The 21,225-nt window shown below is 37.8% G+C and overlaps 1 long non-coding RNA gene across 3 annotated transcripts; it reads right to left on the reverse strand.

Moving 5' to 3' along the window:
• Window positions 1-214: 214 nt before the first annotated feature.
• On the reverse strand, window positions 215-18,486 carry LOC310635160. 3 transcript variants are annotated; one of them, XR_014491344.1, is made up of 4 exons: window positions 18,407-18,486; window positions 17,377-17,515; window positions 10,442-10,515; window positions 215-2,864 (listed from the first exon to the last, which is right to left on the reverse strand). It is a non-coding gene; the product is annotated as an uncharacterized lncRNA (long non-coding RNA). The 3 variants fall into 3 exon arrangements; XR_014491346.1 differs by lacking the exons at window positions 10,442-10,515; window positions 18,407-18,486 and adding exons at window positions 16,757-16,835; window positions 16,981-16,998 and having other exon boundaries at window positions 17,377-18,396; XR_014491345.1 differs by lacking the exon at window positions 18,407-18,486 and having other exon boundaries at window positions 17,377-18,396.
• Between the last annotated feature and the right edge of the window lie 2,739 nt (window positions 18,487-21,225).

Consider the following 21,225-nt stretch of genomic DNA (forward strand, 5'->3'; position numbering starts at 1 on the left):
TTGACTTGTGACCATATTCAAGTCTGGAATGATGGTCATAAGTTGTGCCAGTTAAGTAGGTTACCATGTGACTGTGCCTAATTTTATAACCTTTTTGCAGTTAAGTGAACATGATGGTTATTAAGTGAATGTGTCAGAGCATGCAGTCTTATTGTGCTGAGATAATCCAGGAGTAAACACAGTAAACAGTGCTCTATGTTAAATGGTGGTTTATATTACACTGTCTATAATATACACCAGGAACAATATACATATACATGGTAATACAGCAAACTCCAACATACAGCAGTTACAGCAGGAAAACAGACGAGAGAGAGAGATGCTCCAGTAAAAGCCTTCCCTTTTATACTCAGGCTCTTAAAGGGACACAAACTCCTGCTGAGTCATTCCTATCATTGCATCATCCACCTTATGTTACATTACATCATTACATAAGCTGTTTAGCTATTATTACCTTGACAAAATGGTTCTTAAGTAAATCCATCATCCACAATAGGCATTTTTTTGTGGGAGACTGGAAGTAAACACTGGCTTTTGGAAAAAAAATGTCATCATTCATGGCCCTGTAACTATGGAGTGCTGCAAACTGCTGTAAATGCCGGCTGGTTGCCAAACACCCAAAATATGATCACATGACTGTGGGGGCCTCCAGCCGTTGGAACTTTGAATCTCAGTTGTAAGTAGTCCTGGAGAAATCTGTTGTAATTTTAATTGGTTGCTAAGTGACTGGTTGTAAGTTGAGGACTACCTGTATCTCACCCTGTCCCTGATTGTTTTAGCTCAAGTTCTAGACTTCCAAAACCCACCAAAAGCTTCCTTCCTTCACTTTTTCTGTGATCTACTTTCCTTTATTTCAGCAGTCCCCAATCTTTCTGGCTCTGTGACTGGCAATAACAACGGTGGCAGTAATGGTAGTGGTAATAATAATAAAGTTGGAAGGGACCTTGGAGGACATCTAGTCCAACCCTCTGCTCAGGAAGGAAGCCCTATACCATTTCAGAAAAATGGCTGTCCAATCTCTTCTTACAGACTTCCAGTGTTGGAGCATTCACAGCTTCTGGAGGCAGGTTGTTCCACTGATTAATTGTTCTAACTGTCAGGAAGTTTCTCCTTAGTTCTAGGTTGCTTCTCTCCTTGACTAGTTTCCATCCATTCCTTCTTGTCCTGCCTTCAGGTGCTTTGGAGAATAGCTTGACTCCCTCTTCTTTGTGGCAACCCCTGAGATATTGGAATACTGCTATCATGTCCCCCCTCATCCTTCTCTTCATTAAACTACACATACCCAATTCCAGCAATGTTCCTTGTATGTTTAAGCATCCAGTCCCCTAATCATCTTTGTTGCTCTTTTCTGTATTCTTTCTAGAGTTTCAACTTCTTTTTTACATGATGGTGACCAAACTGGATGCAGTATTCCAAGTGTGGCCTTACCAAGGCATTGTAAAGTGGTATTAACACTTCACATGATCTTGATTCTATCCTTCCGTTAATGTAGGTGGAGAGGGGATGGTTTGTGTGTGTGCCTGCCGCTTGTGCAAATGGAGCTTTGCATGCTCGCATACTCGCCTGCCACTTGCATGGCCCGGTTCCCAACAGGCCACAGCCCAATACCAGGATCTGGCTCTGGGCTTGGGGATTCCTGCTTTATTTGCATTGCTCTATTGATTTAAACTTTACCAATGTACAAGAAATGTATAAAATTTGTATCAAAATACTGAAGATGCAGCAAAGTAAGGAGAGAGATTTCTATGTTACACTTCTCCCAATTCTGGAATTAAAAAAAATGTCATTGCCTTTCATCCTGTCTGCAAATTTCTTTAACCACATTGGTTTTTAAAATGTGGATGTTTAAATTTCAATAAAAATTAATATTAAAAAAGATTGTCAGATGCAGCACAGAATGGTTCTAAAAATTATGAAGGTAAGAAACACTAAGGTATTTACATTTGATGTGGAAATGGAATAAATGATTATAAATGATTATACACAAGTAAGAAGTAAATGACTTTGGGTGCCTTGATAAAATGTCCTTTCATAAGAAATAAGGTGGAGTTCAATTATGCTTTATTTTATAACTTGCATTCTAGTCCAGAAAGAATTTTTCCCCTCCCATTGATTAGGAAAAAGAATGCTAAGATACCCACTGAAATAATTAGTGGTGTGCTATCAGTTCATAATATTTATGTAGCAGTCAGATGGCTTTATTTGCAGTTGCTGTCAAGATTAGGATAAACTCGCTAAGAATAATGCTTGAACTGTGATTATTTTAATTAATGTGGAAATTATATGGTAGCATGCGTAATCTTGTGGTGTTTTAATCAATTTGAAAGTCATATGGTAAGTTGTATTGATCCACGTTATAATATTCCAGGCCACTTGCTCTATTGTAGATATTAGAATTATGAACTGGATTGATCTTGGCTACTGTTGGAATAATACAAACTGAGCTGCTTCAGTTCTCAGCTAAATGCTCTTTCCATTGGTTAACTCTTCTGAGTTAGGCAGGGGGATATTTAAAATATATATTTTTCTTACTCTTGACTGTAGTGTACTGCCCTAGCCTGAGCTTTATTGTCCAAAAATGAGGAGTCAAAACTTCTTAATTCTCAGACAAGCCAACCTTCCCAATGTCAATTTATTTGGAAAATGCTGAATCACATGATAAGGCAGAATCTCCCAAAAATGCTGGTTCGGTCCAAAGACTGCACTGCATACATAGAAGGCATGTGGAGAAATAAATGGACGGGTTGCAGATTTCATATCCCTCCCTCTTTGAAGTGAACAGGTGTCACTTTGGATTGATAGGATTTTGTGGATCTTCAGGATCTCTCCTTCAAATCAGTGCTTTGGATCCAAGCCATTATGACCTATCACAGATAAACAAAAACTGATTTTAGGATACTATGACAAACTGAGCATTATGTCCTTAAATATGACTTGTAAGAGGAAGTATTATTTCCAGTAATTTAAAAGTATAGATAGGTAACAGAAATATAAATAACCATGGGAGGTAAGGACTGCATGAACTAAGTTAAGGCAAAATATGCTGGGGGAGGCTTGGAAAAAGATAAGCTTTTTAGGAAAAACAAAATGAAAACCCAAAATACAGATAAAAATTCCTGTGCAAAACAAGGTGGCGGATTAAAATTCAACGCATAACATTTCCAAAAGAATGCTGATTGAAAAGAATAAGTTTAGAGTTGAAGTTCTGTGCATTTTCTGTAAATTGTTCTGCAAAAAACATCAATCCTTAAATAAAACAATGAAAGAATTATGGAAAAGATACTTTAAAAGTTGAATTCTAGGAGAACCCATCACTTCCCAATAGAGCACATGAATGATGACTCCAGCATGACTCTAGTCCTTATAACTTACAACAGTTGGTTTAATGATCATTCAAAGTTACAACAGAAAAAAGTGACTTATGACCGTTTTTCACACTTATGACTGTTGCAGCATCTGTATGCTCACGTGATCAAAATTCAGAGATTGGCAACTCATATTTTTGATGGTTGCAGTGTTTTGGGGTCATGTGATCACCTCTTGTGACCGTCTGACAAGCAAATGGGGAAGGGAGATTTACTTAACAACCATGTTGCTAACTAAATGTATGTGATTCACTTAAAAAATTGTTGTGATTCAGGGTCAGCCTGTGGGTTCGGCAGTTGGGTCTGACGATTCAGAGGAGGAGGAGGGGGGTGTTGGAGAGGTTGCTGAGGGGGTTGGAGAGCTTGCTGATGAGAGCCCTCAGCCAAGCCCCTCCCACATGGTTACGACGCAGACCCAGCTGTGTGAGCCTGACAGTGTGGTTGAAGATGACCCACAGCTGGCCCTGTTCAAGGACGCCGAACGCAGGAGGCAGTCAATCAGGAGTAAACAGAGGAAGGCAATGGGGCACCTCGGAAGGAGGCAGAGAGAAGCCACGCCCTGAACTGTTTAAAAGGGGAATGTGTGGGAGGGCTGGTTTGCTGAAGGCAACCGTTTGAATAGCTCCTGTTTCATGGTTCGTGTCTTGTTTTTGCTCTGTTTGCTTTTGCGTCCATAAATTTGGCAGGCTTAGTTCCAGCCTCTTGCCTTCTTGTAAAGGGGTTGTCCCTGCCTTATCTGCAGGGCCGGTAGCAGGCTGGTACAGAACACAAATGTGGCAAGAAAGGTCATACCTCACTTACCAAATGTCTCACTTAACAACAGAAATATTGGACTCAGTTATCGTCATCAATCGAGGGTTACCTGTATAGTTTAAAGAATCGTAGCAGGGCATACATTATAATTCTTTCTCTGAAACCTTAAGAGCATAAGCTAGAGCGTATAGACTGTTTCATATGTGATATATTTCATTTTTCGGTTAGGAAGCATAATTTTATTAACTGAGATGAGAGAGGGGAGAGACAGAGAGAGAGAGAGAAAATGCATGAAAGTTTGTACTTGTTTCTCTTACAATACACATGGCTATGTACTGGATTCTACACCCTTTTCATGAGGAAGAGCCTTCTCTGCCATGGCTCCTGCTCTTTGGACATCTTACCCCTCCAGAGTGAGATCTGTTCCTTCTGAGCTACCGTAAAGACCTGAAAGCCTGGCTCTGTCACTTGGCTTGGGACTCCAATGAGGGAGCGCCACGCTGAAGGTGGTTGATAGGCCAATAGCAGATCCCATCTCACTCCCTCCCTCTCCATCTTTATATTGTCTTATAATTTTATTGCTATACTCTATATATTTGTATTGTTTTATTGCTTTTAACTTTGTAAGTCACCCAGAGTCGACTTGCGGTGAGATGGGTGGCAAATTAATTAATTAATTATAAAATTAAGGTAAGTGTAGTAGAGAAATGAATTCAGACCCAGGTCGATAGAGATGCTCTGAACCAGCCAGGCAGCCTCGTCTCACCAAAAAACCTCCTGAGCAACTGCCCACTGAACTTTTATTCACCTCCTCTTTTCTGAATACCAAATACAACATTACATAAACCCCATCTATCTCAAAAAATAGGATACATAGTGATAATTGGATACATAGTGAGAACTACTCAGGTGCCTATGAGATCATTACAAAAACAAGATACTAAAAGATATATGTGAAAGCTTTATCATAGCTTTCCCAAACCTCCCACATGCCATTCTGTGTGAACCAGGAGAGTGTGCTCATCACTGTAATTCACGTAGAGGCCGATAAGAAACGCTTGGGAAAGCTGAAGGTTGAGAGGCCAAAAAATGGCCCTTCCCACAAGTGTGTCCATTTTTTTCTACTGTTTTTCCCAATATACAGTATGTGATCAAGCATACCCTTTTGTAATGTAAACATTTTTGCTGGAAATAAGGTATCACAACTTGAAATAGGCATGTGTATTCACTTTGTATTCAAATTCACATTTGAAACATGATTTAGATCACATTGCCTCACATTTCAAACTAACATGATTACCTTTCATGACTAAATTTGATTTGGAGAAAGCTTAAGTCAGTTCTCTTGCCCTCCAAGTATTTTCAAGTACATACAATTCCAAACAATTTAGAATCTGGAGGGTTCCAATTGTTGTATACTCTTGACTTAAGCAGTGAAGTTGTTTCACATTTTGCATATCCTCCACAGATCAACAGAAATCATGCTGATCATACTCTCTTGATATTTAAGATAGGACTAGGTTACCAGCTGGGGATACAGATAATTCCTTCTCCCACTCTAATCATTTGAAATCTCATTGCATCGTATCCAAGAATGCCAAAAATCATATGACCTCTTTAATGGAAGTTTGGGATTCCTGTTAGACTTCAAGAAAGATCTTTTGAACATGACAAAATCGGACAAATTTAAACCATTATAATGTTTAATGTATAGATTTGCCAGAATGATGACCATTATGATGGCAATTTCTGCTTTAGAACATGTGGTTACTGCAGTGGAAGAAACTTGTTCAATGAAAATGAACAGGGTCAGAACCATGGGGCATTTGGGATAGAACATTTTCCATGGTGGAGAATACACAGCTTGATATAATTGTGCATTATGTGCTGTCTGTATTTTTTTTAACATGTCCTGTGCTGACCTTGCAAGAGCAACGTATATCCTTGTGAACACTTGCTTGATTAATCGTCTCATTGATCACAAGGCTTTTGATAGGGCTGTCCTGTTGCTGGCAGCTGTTTTTGGAGTACTTGGCACACTTCCTCATTGATTTGTGCTATCATGATCATATTATGCTTGCCCAGCATTCTTTACAAAGGTGACGTATAAAGTGGTGGGTCAACATTAAATTGGCACTCCTGGATGTTAAAAAACCTTGAATTATTTTGACCCTGGCAACATTCAATGCTTGCTCATTCAGCCCCAAGCTAATAAAAATCTATATTCACATCACACCAGCCATTTTAAAGGCCTTGCAATGAATCATACTCTCTATATGCTAAACTTATGTTCTGTTACACATTTTTTTTATTCTTAACTTACTAACCTGTCTAGGAAAACATTTTAATATAAAATATTTAGCACCAAATATATCTTGTTCAGGGCAAAGGTCTATCCCAGGCGTCTCACCCTGGGTCTCTCCAGTGATTTTTATTACAGGTCCTCCTGATATTATATTACCATTCCCCTCATCTCCAGACAGTGTTGTATCTGAAACATCCTGGAGTCTCAAGTAATGGATGGCTAGTCTTTCTCATCTAGCATTCTGATTCTCACAATGGTTGGTCAGAGTCCTTTGAAAATTCACCTGAAAGACATAACGGCTATAATTCTCTTTTACTGTTCCTAGTGCCTGCCTTTTAGGGATATGCTAGCTTTGGACATGGTGGCCATTACTACCTGTTACAGTGAATCATTACAATAAATTTTCTAAACTAAACATGGCTATATGCTCTATGTGGATGTGCTAAATTAATATGTGTTCTAACAGATTTGCTGCTATACTTGTTCCTTGTTTGACAAATCTCCAAACTTTTTTAGAAATTCTGCCAAGTATGCAAAATGAGCTGAAGCCCCCCCAAAACAATAATGGTATAAAAATGTGCTATTACTGCTAATCAATAACATATCAATTTTGCATTAATACATGCACATGCATATAAATACCTTTCCCTCCCTCCCTCCGGTAAACATTGTTCTATTCCTAGAAAATACAACTTAACTACTTGGGAATCTTAAAACATGATCTTTTTTTTATTAAAGAGTTTTACAAAAACAAAATTTTACAATATATCCCCAAATCCCTCCCACCCCAAACCCGCCCACTTCCCCCCCCACTTCCCAGAGCTAAATACAGGATTATAGTTACAATAATCATATTCTAAATAAAAATTATGCATAATATACAATTAACCAAATTCATAATGTGCTTTAACTCCCCTTTAACATAACTACAAACAACGTACCAATAACAATATCCCACTAAAATCTACTCATAAGCTAAATGGAACTTTTTAGTCCCATATTTGTTCTGAATATAATTTATCCATCTCCTCCAAACTGAAATATATCTTTCCTGTGAATGATCTTTCAAATAAGCAGAAATCTTAGACATTTCTGCAAGATTCGAAACTTTAAACACCCATTCTTCTATAGTGGGCAAACTATCCTTCTTCCAATATTGTCCCACCACTAACCGTGCTGCTGTTATCATATTCAACATCAAGTTAGTTTCTTTAACATCACAATCTACAACAATACCCAATAAAAACAATTGCGGGGAAAACTTTATCTTTCTCTTAAAAATCTTTTGAATGTTCCACCAAATTTTGATCCAAAAAGCTTTTATATTTCTACAAGTCCACCACATGTGAAAATAGGTAGCTTCTAGACTACCACATCTCCAACATTTAGACTGTAAATTAGGATACATGTTGGACAACTTCTTGGGATCCAGATGCCATCTATAAAACATTTTATAAAAATTTTCTCTTAAGTTTTGAGCCTGAGTAAATTTAACATTTCTGACCCAAATTATCTCCCAGGTGTCCAACGAAATTAGTTCCTGAATATTTTGTGCCCACTTTATCATACAGTCTTTAACCAGTTCTGAATCCAATTCAATTAAAGCATTATATATCCTCTTTATATGTGCACAATTGAAATCTCTAATTTGTTTTACTAAATTTTGATCTGTAATTGTGATGCCAACCTTTTGCTCTGACTTCCACCTAGCTTTCAATTGGGTATATTGAAACCAAGAGTAACTTATGTTTTCTTGTCTTAACTCCTCTAATGATTTAAGATGCCAATCATTCCCTCGCAATCCAAGTAGTTCCTTATAAGAAACCACATCCATACTCACTCCCATAGATACGCCCTCTATCGCGTGTCCAGGAATTCCCCAAATTGGTATTTTATAATTTAACTTATAATAATATTTTTTCCAGACACGCAATAAAGCACTTCTAAGAATATGGGATTTAAAAGCCCTGTCCACCTTCTTATCGTAGAGCAAGTATGCGTGCCATCTGTATACCAAATCCCATCCCTCAAGATGAAGTATTCTCTTGTTAGTTAAATTAAGCCAATCACTAACATGATCATTTTTATGATATTGTAGTGACTCCTCTCTTAACTGTGGCTACTGTTTCAGAAGGAACTTCCCTCTTCACCAAATTTCAATTTCTAAGATTCTTCTTGAGATGCTACAACTGTAACTAAATTAATGATCAAACATAATTCTGTAAGTAGAGATATCTTGCAGCAAGGGACTGTTGACATGTCAATATTTGTGTCAGGACCCACCCCAATCCACATCTTAGGAAATAAGAACTCTTGGATCCAAGTTTGTCCAAAAGGAAAAGTTTACTAGGATGAGATCGGTTGTGGCAATACAAGACAGGATCTGACATTGAGTTACATTTCAATACTACATAAAGCATTCACGGTTCAACCCCCTCCCCTCAAATCCATTTGGTCAGGTTCACATCATTTACTTAGGTGTTAGGCCCTTTCGTGGGAAAGGGAAATCTCTTTGTGTTTATTGTTATTGCTTTCTTCCTTTCAGTTCCAAATGGAGATGCAACCCAGATCTCTCTCTCTCCCCCTGTTCCCCCCAGATCAAAATCTTTGCTGGTCTTTGAAAACAGCCTACTGCAATCTGAATAACCATCCTCTCCCACCTCCTCAGAGAGATGGCAGATTCCCGAGAATAAGCACAATATTCTAACCATACATTTATGAAATGTGATATAAATGGATTCTGACAATTTGAGGACTTTCCCAGAAATATGATGAAAGGCTTTTTTTTACAGTTTTTAAAAAAAACATAATTTAGCAGCCTTTCTTTTCCCATTATTATTTACTCTGTTCTATTACATATAGTTTTATTGATTAGTTCACTATAGTGACATCCACTAAAAGATACTAATCTAAAATCTTAGCATGATTTGCGAATGCTAAATCAAATACATGCCACAGTATGGCATAGTATGATGATTCAAATTGCTGCTATTAGCCCTTCTCTCATTTTGTTGGGTTTTATTTAGGTTTTTTTTTTGCCTTCTTCATTTTAGGAGTTTGTGTTTTTAGTGTGTTTCAATGATTTTCTTGCTTAAAATTTGATTTAAAAGTGGAATGAAATATTTTCATCTGTGCATTTAATATATAAAAATAACCATCAGTCTGTGGGGAGAAGGGAGCAATAATGATGGCATTTTAAAAAGAAAGTGAATTTCCTCACTAGGTTATGCTACATATATGAGTTTAATTATTTTTGCCACTTTTTCTGATTGACTCAGTTCATCTCTGGTGTAAAACTTCAGAGTTTTGGGTTTTTTTAAAAAAGACAAAGTGGCTTTAGATTTGACTATAATTAACATTTTTTAAAGGTTCTGCACTGTTATAGCCTGGGCTACCATGCACTTAATTTGGTTTTATCTGGACATTGAAGGGACGAGAGTTATTAGCAGTTCTATCTCTAGCAACAGACAAAACCTATGTGCTGTTGTGCACTATGCAACCAAACTTGGGCAAACAGTTTTAAGAGTTTGCATTCATCTTCTTTTTTTCTGCATAATATAGATTACTGTTTAGCCTGCAAAATTAAAAATAGTTTTGGTCCTGTTCATCTTATATATAGTTTTGAGGGAATCAGAATTGTTTGGGAATCACAGGGACCCAAAATTGTTGACATCAGGATAAAAAATAGGTGAAAGTTCAGTTGTTTTACCATACTTTTTTTAATTTTTTTATTCAGTTTACAGAAGTATTGCAATCTCCTAATGCCACACCCTGCATGTTAACCCATTTATAATTACAGATAGTCAGAAGCACTACAAACACATAAGATGAACCCAAATGCTTTAAAATAAATAAACAACCCACAGACCAGGTTACTTGCTAACAGAGAATAATTCTAAGCTTTCTAATTTTCAAGGAAATGAAGGAAGAATATTAGTAGGAAGAGCTTCTTTGTATAATACTTCTTTGTATTATACAGTTCATCAGTTGGTAACTTTGGTAGTTATCTCAAACTTACCATTAATCCTTGTGCAGTCATACACCACTTGACTGATTACCCTCTGGTTTATATTCTTACAGATGATCTGGTAGCTGTCAACAAATGGAGGATAACATTGTCTGGGTCTCCATAAGTTCAATATTTTTAGTGCAATATTTTAACACCGAGCCTTATTATATACTGACACTCTCCATCTTTGTCTAAGGACTGTGACATTTTTAAGACATTCATAATTTGCATTCTGGCTGTTTTCTCATATCCCACCCAATGGCTTGCATTTTAAGCAAGGGTTTGTTCATAGAAATGGGTAGTAAGTAAGTAGAGTAGCCAATCAGCACTCATTTTTTCTGCTTTTAATTTATGGGTTGCTAATTTCTCTCACCAGCTGTTGGGACCTTCCAGTGTTCCTTGATTTAACTTTTTTATGTCTCAAATATTATACAAGAAGAAAGAATTTCCATCATTTCTTTTTCAATCCATGTACTTATTACTTCAGTTTTCTGCACATTTGCCTAGTGAGCTGCAAAATATTCCCCATGTGGGACCCAGTTGCACAGGAACATTTGTTTCTGAAACTATTAAGAAATGCAGAGCAGGATAAAATGCCTTCTGTTCTGTACGGTAGGATAGCAGCAAGTCCTCTGAATTTTTCTTTCCAGAAAATCATATAACAGATGAATTAATGATGGTGGTTCAGGATGATACAGGATGATTCTTGAATCATTCATTCTTGAATGTTTACCTTCTGTAAAATTTAGTTTTATATGGGTTGAAAGGACCCATATGTTTCATGGGTCTTAACAATGATTAGCATTAGTCTGTTACTGGCACTTTGCAAACATTGGGAGCATTACACTGTGAGAAATGCACTGAATTTGATGTGGGATGATGGGGTCTCATAAAAGTCTCATTTGGTAGCACCCCAATTATTTCTAAAAATGAAAAAGTAAAGATCTGTGGTGGAATGGTTTCATTCTAACAATCCTGCGTACAAGGTCTTGTAACTATGGTTACTGCTGAATTCTGAGGAATATTTAATTCATTGCTCAATATAACAGTCTTCTGGGCATCACAAGGTATGAAGTTTTCCTTTTGATAATCTTTTATCCTACGGGTACAACTTTAAAAAAATCATTTTGGGAATCATAAGATGTAGATGGTTCATATATTTGATTTGTTTGGCATTGGCATAATATATTGCTTGAATCCAGCCAACTGAGGCTTATAGTATTTATTAAACTACAGTTAAGAAAAATAGTTTCTTATGATACACAAAGCTAATCAGCATGTAAAATAACAGTCCTCTAATCAGTCAAAATATAATTCTCAGAGTTGTACAATGATTTAGACTCAAAGAGAAAATGTACCTGGGGGCATATGGGAAAATTCATTAAAGTAACTGTGTGTCATCCAAGCTACAGAGCAATCCCAGGAAAAATAATGGTTTGTTTTAAGATTTTAAGATAGGCTACATTTAAGATGAAATACATTACTGTATTTCACAGTGTCCTTTCTCCTTCAAATCTAAAATACTGCCTTGCCCTATCATCACTACTGTGTATTTCTTAAACAGCCATTTCAAAAGAGTTCCTCTGCTGCCAGGGAATTCTAAACATTGTCATTCTTACACAACTTGAGGAAGGATGATTTATTGGACACAAAGTAGGATACAATTTAGGATCTTTTATACAATTAAGAGGTCTGCCACTGAATTACTGGAACATTAAGATAAGGATAGGTTGATGACTTAGAAAGACGTGTCCATTTACATTCAACAAATATTTCAAAAGAGAGACAATGACACCAAAATTTGCATTTTCTAGGCTGAAAGCTATTTGCCTCCATACTGAGAATGTCATGTGCATATTTTAATTTAATATAGCATATATTCTAAATATTATTAAAATTTTGTATCATAGTAATATATCAATTAAAAAAACTAATTAAAATATCAAATATTTTTGGCTGAACATTTCCTAAAAATAAAAGCAGATTAACAATGCAGCTATGTCTTGGTGGTTCTAAGTTCTCTTTCACTGGGTATCTATCTGTCCACAATGCTATATCTTGGTATTTCCAAGGTTGAACCATACATTGAACATTGGACAACTCTCCGATTAAAAATCACCTAGTTCTTTCTGATACTAGAAGTTACAGTAAACATGACAGATATAAAAACATGATGAAAACATCAGTTTTAGCGCTTCATTTGATGCCTTCAATTAGCATCCAATAAAATAATTTTCCTGATAACTTCAATGAACTACATAGAGCTGCATTTATAATATCTAGAAAAGCAAGTTGGAGTTGTACATGATTATATCACATGCAAAATTAACCAAGAAAGGGCTCTTCCAGCATAAACACATCTAGTAATAATAATTCCAGTTGCTCCATTGGGGTCTAAGAAGATTCTCTATACAGTATAGGTAGTCCTTGACTTACAACTACAATTGGGACCAGAATTTACGTTGCTAAATGTGCTGCCCCACTCACTCTCTCACACACATAACTGTGATTTAGTGAGTTTATTAATATTCTCTAGCAAGTCTCTTCAGCTTGTCCCAAACAAGTCCAGCCATGAGCAAATCAAGGTTAGCCCATAGAGCAATGGCCCAATAGTCCACAAGGCACTTGAAAGCTGCTCAAACAAACTAACTTTACCAGACAAATCCACCAGGCAGAACTTAAGTCCACACGCAAGAAAAGTTCAGAATCTCCAAGGCATGATTGAATTCCAAACACAATGACAATCCAGAGTGAAGCAGGAAACATGACGACCAAACACACAGCTAGAAAACAAACACATTGTTCCCAGCAATGCCTCCATCTGCTGTGATAAATAGCTAGCTTCTGGTGCAGCCCATCAAGACCAGCTGAGTCTTCTCCTCTTGAGTAGTCTGGCTGACCTTCTTTGCTCCTGCCTTTTTTCTGCCCTATGTGTTTTTGGATCAGGTGCAAAAGGCAGTTCCTCCTCCTCTTTGCTGGACCCCTGCTATTGCAAGTTTCCCCAGCTGGACCCTCAGCCAAATCCTTTCCAGACAGCTGTTCAGAGCCATCAATCAACTCAGTTCCTGATATGCCAGGAATTGATTCATCTTCCCCTGAGCTGACATCTGAGGAGGTATCTGGGGAATCGTTCAAGGGAGACATCACACTAAGTGACAAATTTGTTAAGTGAGTTTTAACCCATTTTATGACTTTTCTTGCCACATTAGTTAAGTGTATTGTGGTTAAATTAGTAACACGGTTGTTAAGTGAATCTGGCTTCCCCATTGACTTTGCTTGTCAGGTTGCAAAAGATGATCACAAGACCCTGGGACACTGCAACCATCATAAATATGAACCAGTTGTCAAACATCTGAATGTAAATAACACGACCATAGGGATGCTGCAACAGTCATAAGTGTGAAAAATGGTCATAAATCACTTTTTTTTCAGTGCCTTTGTAACTTCAAATGGTCACTAAATGAACTGTTGTTAAGTCAAGGACTACCTGTATTAGCACAACAGTTTTCATAATATTCTTGCATTATAATAGTTCACTAAGTCTTTCAATATTTTTCAAGTCTTTGAATTTCTGTAGTAAGTTAACTGTATCCTACTCCAGCACCTAACTAAACAAACAAACACAGAAATCTCATCTACATGTGTGCGCTGCCAATATCATCAAGGTAAATTGGTTCTTAACAATTTATGCTTGGAAAGCAGTAAAACACAAGATAAAAGTAGTATATTAACTGCAATTTTGCCCTCTGAAATCTATGCTATGAGGTACATTTTGCAATCAGCAATTTCACTGATTGCAAGAAACAGTATGATATTTACCACATTAACATATTTGTAAACAAATTATTGTCTACTTTTTTGCATTTTACAATACATTGGCATTCTGAAGTTAATAGGATAGCTATGTGCAATGCTTTTTGTAATTCAGTTGGAACAGCACATTGTAATCTTTTTCTAATCCCTTTCAGGTCTACAGAGGATGGGGTAATTAAGGAAAAATTACTTTTTCATGGTATTATAATGCAGGAATCCTAAGAATGGAATCTGTTTCAATTACCACTTTCCAAAAGTAAGTTGGGTTGTTAGAAAAGCAGGGTTGGCAAAGTTCTTTCGAAATAGCAGGCTAAATATTTTGTGGTTATGAGAAGTTTCCAAAAAAGAGGGATACCACTTTAATAAATTGCATTCAGTATTCTCAGGGTGGTAGCTCATGCAGGGTGCTCAGAAACTGATTCTCCATAAAGAAAAAGTTGATTACTCCTACTTCTTATTGCAATTTATATATTACCCAAAAAGTTTTCAAAAATTTGTATGCAAATTGGGAATTGTTTTCATTTAAATAGAAATACCGCTCCCCATATTTGGGAAGACTGTGACCTCATCTTCACATTCAGCCTTCCATCCTTCCGAGGTCGGTAAAATGAGGACACAGATTGTTGATGACAATATGCTGATTGTGTACACTGTTTAGAAAGGTCTGTAAAGCACTATGAAATGGTATATAAGTCTAAGTGCTATTGCTATTCCCCTAACCGCAGTATGAATACTTTACTGTTGTATATGATGCATCCTTGGGACATTGGCTTTATCTCATTCCAGCTTATAGTGGAAGCAGCTGAAAGTCATTTTCATGCTTGATTGTGTTATGTGTTACCTTTACTGCTGTTTCTTCCTTAGATTAAATATACCTTTGATAATGGATCAGAATCCCTGTGTTCTTGGTGTTACATACCATAAAAGTGAAAGCCTATTGAATTGAGAAGAAAGTCAATTTGCATGAGAAGAAAGTCAATTTGCCTCTAAGTCCAGTATAGGTAAAAGGTAAAGGTTCCCCCGCACATGCATGCTAGTTGTTTCCGACTCTAGGGGCCGGTGCTCATCTCCGTTTCATAGCCGAAGAGCCAGCGCTTGTCCGAGGACGTCTCCGTGGTCATGTGGCCGGCATGACTAGCACGGAACGCTGTTACCTTCCCACCGTAGTGGTCCCTATTTTTCTACTTGCATTTTTACGTGCTTTCGAACTGCTAGGTGGGCAGAAGCTGGGACGAGTAACAGGCGCTCACTCTGCTACGCGGCACTCGGGATTCGACCCGCCAAACTGCCGACCTTCCGATCGACAAGTTCAGCGTCCTAACCCACTGAGCCACCGCGTCCCTTAAGTCCAGTATATTTACAAGCAAATGGGGAAAAAGTCCATCTACATTTGCACTTTAACCCAATCTCCCTAGAGGCTACTAGATAGGATATCCGTCTGGGGCAAGAGACCTTTGGTTACCCGCTGGTGATTTAACTGACCATTATTTCATCCAGAGGTGAAGTAATCTCAGGGATACATTATTGGGATTCTTATCCCAGTTTCTTATCACCGAGAAGGTTACTTAGTGCTTGGTGTTACTTATGGTTTCTTATCAGCACTTCAATGTGGGTCAGGTCAGGAAATAGACACCACAAGGATGTAAGAATACTATATTATTGTACAGTATAACCACCAAGTCTTGAAAGCCTATCCAGATTTCTCAGAGAGGAAAATATCTTCTTTTTCAGCACTTATAGCATGTAAGCATTCTTATTCACCTCTCCTGTATACGGTTATCAGGAAACTTTTAGGTAAGGTGAGATGAGCCATGATGTTTGCAGGCTGATGTGATGATTGTATGTTTTCACTCATATTCACTTGGGTCTGAACCTCAATTGGGCAGTTAGGCTATTTGATTAGGACTGTGCCTTCTACTGTAATCTGGGATTGTTTTGATCTTGTGGAAACTGATGAACTTCTGTCCAGTTCCCAATCCTCTCTTTCGGAGAAAGATTCTACAGAATGTGAAGGGGCATCATCTACAGAGGATCAGAGATGAAGAGCATTATCTGGATCTTTTCTAGTTAGGATTCAGGCTTGGATATGAGATGGAAATAATATTGATTGTTCCTGTAGATGACCTCTTTTGAAATCTGAATAAGAGGAGTGAGCCCCTCTTGATAATATTAGACATTTCATATCATAGTGTCTTCCTCCATCTCAATTTTAGGAATTCATCTGTAATATTAACCTAGGGCTGGGTGTACCAGTCTTCAAAGCTGGTGTTGCATCCACCACCCAAAGTTCCTTAAACAGAATAACATTATAATGGAAGGGACCTTGCAGGTCTTCTAGTGCACCCCCTGCTCAAGCAGGAAAACCTATATCTTTTCAGACAAATGATTGTTCAATCTCTTCTTAAAAATCTCCACTGTTGGAGCACCCACAATTTCTGTAGGCAAGCCACTCCACTGATTAATTGTTCTAGCTGTCAGGAAATTTCTCTTTTGTTCAAGGTTGGTTCTCACCTTGATTAGTTTAAATCCATTGCTTCTTGTCCTGCCTTCGGGTGGGAAGATACAAATTCATGTAGTGCTTTCCAGGTGCCTACAGGCAGGGCTTTTTTTCTCATAGAATGCTCAGAACGGAGTTCCGGCATCTTTTTTTGGATGGAACCTTGTAGGGTAGGCAACGTGGGTTGTATGACATGTGTGAGTTCCGGCACCTTTTTCTTTTACAAAAAAAGCACTGCCTACAGGTATCAGGAATCCTGGAAATGATTTTGGAGAAAATATTCAGAAACTGTTACAAGAACAGAAAATGGAGATGCATTCCTTGAGCCCTGGAGAAAAACAAAGTATTTGGAAGCGATTCAGACTTGCTCCTCCCTGACTCTCTGGGTCTAAGACGAGAGGAAGGGAAAATGCAGACTTGCAGTATTCTGTTATTATACTAACTCAATAAAGTATTGTTCTAGTTTTTTTATGGAATCTGTTTCCTAATCTGAAAAATCTTGAAGGGCTGGCAGCAAGGGTGATTAATGATATAAAAATGTTGGGTGCAACCAGGCAATCAAAGGCCCACTCCTTATCACACAGATATCAATAAACTGAAATCATAATTATATACATTAATCAATTCTACAAACCGTTGAATAATTGGAGCCATATGTTTGTTTTTCCAATACTGTACAGTAAGTTCATGGTTTTTTTTGTCCAGGAGTCAACTTCCATGTGATAGCAAATATTAAATCTCAAAGAAGAGTTAATACATGTAATTGCTTCTTACTGAAATAGAACAATAGATTTAAATTAAGTGTTAATTTCATTGCATCTCCAACCACATAAATGCAATGAATTCATTTCAAAAATATTTCTTGTTGAAAAGGATATCACTTAAAAATCTATAGAAAGTTTTGGAGTTGTTTGAACCCCTCTTTCTTTATTGATTAAGTAAAACATACAAGCCATAAAAATAGGTAAAAGTAAAATATACATAATTAAACATAGTAAAAAAATAAAAATTAAAAAATTATAAAGAGGAAATTCTGGTAGCCCCTCAACCAACTCCATTCTCCTATCTTATTGGTTGTATAGTTTTTTCAGCTCCCCCTTTTATACATTTGTATTCTTTTTTGTTTTTTATACTTAAATAATAAATACAGAGAAAAAAATCCACCCCTTGTTTGTATAATGTTTATAGAATATGTATTAGTCTTATGAGGTAGATCAGACAGGAAACATGACCAAATGAGCTAATTCTACTTTATTGTAAGATTACATTAACAGAATCTTGAAAGTCTGGAGGGATTTCTCTTCCCGTCTCCTGGTGGTGTGTGTCTCTTCTGAGCTTCTGGCCTGTCCCACATTCTGTTGTGGGCTAAGCTAACATATTTCCCACTGTTCCTTTAGCACAGGAGTCAGCAACCTTAAACACTCAAAGAGCTACTTGGACCTGTTTCCCAGAGCAAAAAAAAACACTGGGAGCCACAAAACTCTCTCGCGTGCACATGACGGGGGGGAACTTGATTGAAGAGTTTAATTAAAAAGAAATAGAGGCTGCTGTGCATGAGGTCTCTCTCTTGAGGTCTCTCTCTCCCTCCCTCTCCCTCCCTCTCTTTCTCTCCCTCCCTCTCTCTTCCTCCCCCCCTCTCTCCCTCTTTCCGATCTTCTGCTCACCTGGCAAGCTGGCTTCACACTGTTCTGGACAAGCTGACACACATCCTTATTGGGCTGGCTCTCCTGCTTCCTGCTTCCTGTGGAGACGCAGCAAAGACAAGAGCCCCGCCCAATAAGCTTGTCAGCTTCTTGGAGAACAGTGTGAGTTTCACACAGACACAGACACAGACACACACATACACACACACACACACACACACAGAGAGAGAGAGAGAGAGAGAGAGAGAGAGAGAGAGAGAGAGAGAGAGAGAGAGAGAGAGAGAGAGAGAGAGAAGCGCAAGTGCCTCTCTCTGTCTCCATCTCTCTCTCTGCAAATGGCTGGGAGCCACAGGAGAAGGCTGAAAGAGCCGGATGCGGCTCCAGAGCTGTGGGTTGCTGACCCGTGCCTTAGCAGCATCTTGTTGTCTTTCAAGATTGCCCTAGGTCATTTCCATATGCCATCACTATATGTGAAAAAGAGATTGGGGTGCTCAATGACTCATTATTTGGACTTGTGCTTTCAGCAAGTAGAATAGCACTAAGTATTGCCTATCCCTGTAATATTTTTCAAATAAATCTTTCTGTTATAGCTTTACAATCTGCTTATCTCATTATTGCTCAGCTTAATTTCCCATTCTTAGGGACACTCATGTTCAGACAGAAGGCTTCTCCTTAAAACATCTTTAAAGTGGACTTAGACTGGCTAGTCATTCAAATGGAATCTTTATGAGGCAATATTCTTTAAATCTGAACACATGGACACCCTATGAATTGAGCAACCTCTGTACTTCCATAAAACTGTATGTTATCTTCCTATTATAAATTTCAAACAATATGGAGTTGACTTGGGAGACATTCTCTCTCCTTCCCAGTTTAAAAAGAATGGGGGAGGGTAGCTGGGAGGTCATTTGCCTTTTCAATTCCTATAACTGTTTATCTAATAAATAGAAAGGATGATAGAATGATATTGATATGGAACTCCTAGACATTTTTCGTGTTTAATACTAAGTTGCAATAATTTACAAGGATTTTAATACTTCTTATATTAAATCCCTATGTAGCTTCAGGGTGGGGGTGCACTGTTATATGGAAACAAACTTAAACAACAGTTAAAATAACATTTGCCTTAACAACTTTTATCCATGTATTCCTTAGGCAGATTATCTGTCCCTCCAGTATGCATAGATGTAATAGTGGACCTAAACTTTTTTATAGGATAAAAGAGATAGAAAATTATCTGTCTCCATTCTCTGCTAATCACCAAGAATTATTCGTGTAATAAACAGTCTTGATGATAAGATAAACAGTCCCAATGATAAGAACTAGGGTTTACAACAGGCAGCCTCTAATCAAATGTGGGCATTCTGTAACCTTGGTTACCCTCCAGGTCAGTTACAAAAGTTGCCACTGAATTGTATCTATTTAAATGAAAAAGTAAGATTTTGAGGGGTGAAACTGATGACAGTGTTGGAAGTGTCCTAATTCCCAGTGCATGTATAATTTGTCTGATCTAATCTCTTAAATCCCTTCTTTTCCAAATAGCTCTGAGTATGAAAACTATCCTAGATAGCTTGGTAAATTAATTATGTATTTCAAAGTGATGAACTTAGAAGTGATATATAGATGTTCAGCTTAATCAATATTTCAAGTGTAATTCTTTAGATTGTTTTCATAAAAGCCTAAAACCAATTTTCAGGTACTTTTCCCCATAAACTGTTAAGTTATGTTGATCCAAAACCAACCCCCCCATGTACTCACCAACCACCATTAATTAATTATTTAGTAATGTTTAAATACACACTGACACACAAACTTTACAATCAGTAGTGTGTGCACGTGTTTTTTTCTTGCCTAAGTGCAAGAAAACTGAATTGCATTTTGTTGGATAGGGCCCAATGTCTTCAGGTTTGTCGAGATGCTTCTTGTTGGTAAAGGAAAGAAACATAAATGAAATCTGGCATGGATATTGAAACTTACAATATATTAAAATGATGCCACCAAGCATTGGGTCTAGAACTACAAAATTTGAGCTGCAAAAATCCAGATTGTCACCAAATAGCACAAAAGAGGAACAGAAAATTCTCTTTGCTGTCATCTAGTGGTCACCCTCACTTAACCTGGCCCAGCTGCAGTGTACAAAAATTGCTCCAAAAGCAGTTTTTCCTGTTTGTAATAATGAAAATTTGCACACCCTGTGAGAGGGCTGTGGCAACTCTTGCTTCCTTCTCCTTCTGGGCTACAGCATTTTGCTTTCATTTCTTGAAAAGAAAAGGGTGGCTTGATGGCTTTACAGTACAAATGCACCTCACTTCAGGCTACTCATAGATATTTTGCAGATGATTGGACAAATGCCCATCACCCCGTGGGCTCCTTTTTCAAGTGCATAAAAATTGTCAGCCTGTTTAGATATTGGCAGATTCTTGCAACTTATTCTCATATACATAACAGCCTTGGATAAATATTTTTCATATTTTTGTCAGGGGACTGACCTACTTTCACCAAATAGTTTACCATGTTACAAATAGTTTACCATGTTACTAAAAAGGCAGTTGCAAATCTTATTGGAAGGTGCAGTTAAATTATATTCACTTACTCAGGCAATTCGTCAGAGAAAAACACCCACTTTTTTATGGTGATACTGTAAAGCAGACATGTCAAACACAAGGCCCGGGGGCCGGATCTGGCCCGCGAAGTGGTTTCATGTGGCCCGCAAAGCCATCCTGGAAACAGTGAGGGAACAGCCCCCACTGCCTTGGCCCTGGCCCAGAGACCCTCCTTCTGGCAGAGACCCTCAGATCTGACCCACTCCTGCCCAGGCCCCCATAGGCACCCTTGATGCG

The sequence above is a fragment of the Vipera ursinii genome (genome assembly GCF_947247035.1).
Source record: "Vipera ursinii genome assembly, chromosome: 2".
NCBI classification, from domain to species: Eukaryota; Metazoa; Chordata; class Lepidosauria; order Squamata; family Viperidae; genus Vipera; species Vipera ursinii.